Here is a 1410-nt window from a genome sequence, read left to right as displayed (position 1 = left end):
AGAGGCATGTTTACTCAAATATTCTATCATTTTTGAGTTGGGCAATTTTCCCCTCTTAGTGTTAAAATTTGAAAATCTGAGACATTATTTTTTGACAGTATCCTTTCTCAATTGAACTGTATCTTCACATTGATGGAAACAACCATTGTCTATATATGGGTAGGTGGACATGTATGCGTAGGTGGACATGTGTGCATAGGTGGACATGTGTGCGTAGGTGGACATGTGTGTGTAGGTGGACATGTGTGCGTAGGTGGACATGTATGTGTAGGTGGACATGTGTGCATAGGTGGACATGTGTGTGTAGGTGGACATGTGTGTGTAGGTGGACATGTGTGTGTAGGTGGACATGTGTGTGTAGGTGGACATGTGTGTGCAGGTGGACATGTGTGTGTAGGTGGACATGTGTGCATAGGTGGACATGTGTGTGTAGGTGGACATGTGTGTGTAGGTGGACATGTGTGTAGGTGGACATGTGTGTGCAGGTGGACATGTGTGTGTAGGTGGATATGTTTGCGTAGATGGACATGTGTGTGTAGGTGGACATGTGTGCATAGGTGGACATGTGTGTGTAGGTGGACATGTGTGTGTAGGTGGACATGTGTGTGCAGGTGGACATGTGTGTGTAGGTGGATATGTGTGCGTAGATGGACATGTGTGTGTAGGTGGACATGTGTGCATAGGTGGACATGTGTGTGTAGGTGGACATGTGTGTGTGGGTGGACATGTGTGCGTAGGTGGACATGTGTGCGTAGGTGGACATGTGTGCATAGGTGGACACGTGTGCGTAGGTGGACACGTGTGTGTAGGTGGACATGTGTGCGTAGGTGGACATGTGTGCGTAGGTGGACAAATAATCCCTGGGTCCTGTTCTAATGATCCATTGTTTATTTTCATGCCCGAACTCATCTCCTTAGTAATATTTATTTTGAAATGAAGTAGCACTGTTCTTCAATTTCATAAGCTGTTTAGATTATTTTAAACCTTTGCATTTCCATGTCAACTTTAGAATAATCTCAGTGAAGTGCTATTTATTTTCCAAGTATCTTCTCTTCAGTGTTTTATTTTGATAGCGCTTTTGATGTGCATTCCAGTCCATTAAATCTTTTTTCTTCAGTATCTAATACGTTATTCACCTAACTTGTTGTATGTGTAAATCTTAGCCATCTTTCACATCTCTGCCTCAGGACTTTAGAATGTGGAAATTACCCTTGTGTGCTGGCTCTGACGTCACTATCATTTCCTGACTGCTTTCAGTCAATTCATTTTATTTCATTTTTCTTTAAATGAGTCACACTTTTCTTTTTCTTCATTTGTCTTATAATTTCGGTCAGATGACATTGTAAATTTTACCTTATTAGGTATTTTTTAAAAAATTCATGTAGATACTTGTTAGTCTCATTCTGAGAT

General features: G+C 41.3%; 1 long non-coding RNA gene across 1 annotated transcript; it reads left to right on the top strand.

Moving 5' to 3' along the window:
• Positions 1-282: 282 nt before the first annotated feature.
• LOC127207708 (uncharacterized) lies at positions 283-650 on the top strand. Its single transcript, XR_007832955.1, has 3 exons — positions 283-361; positions 416-451; positions 558-650. It is a non-coding gene; the product is annotated as an uncharacterized LOC127207708 (long non-coding RNA).
• Positions 651-1410: the final 760 nt, after the last annotated feature.

This window comes from Acomys russatus, chromosome 24, assembly GCF_903995435.1.
Source record: "Acomys russatus chromosome 24, mAcoRus1.1, whole genome shotgun sequence".
Lineage (NCBI taxonomy): Eukaryota > Metazoa > Chordata > Mammalia > Rodentia > Muridae > Acomys > Acomys russatus.
This window is presented reverse-complemented; position numbering and strand designations above follow the sequence as displayed.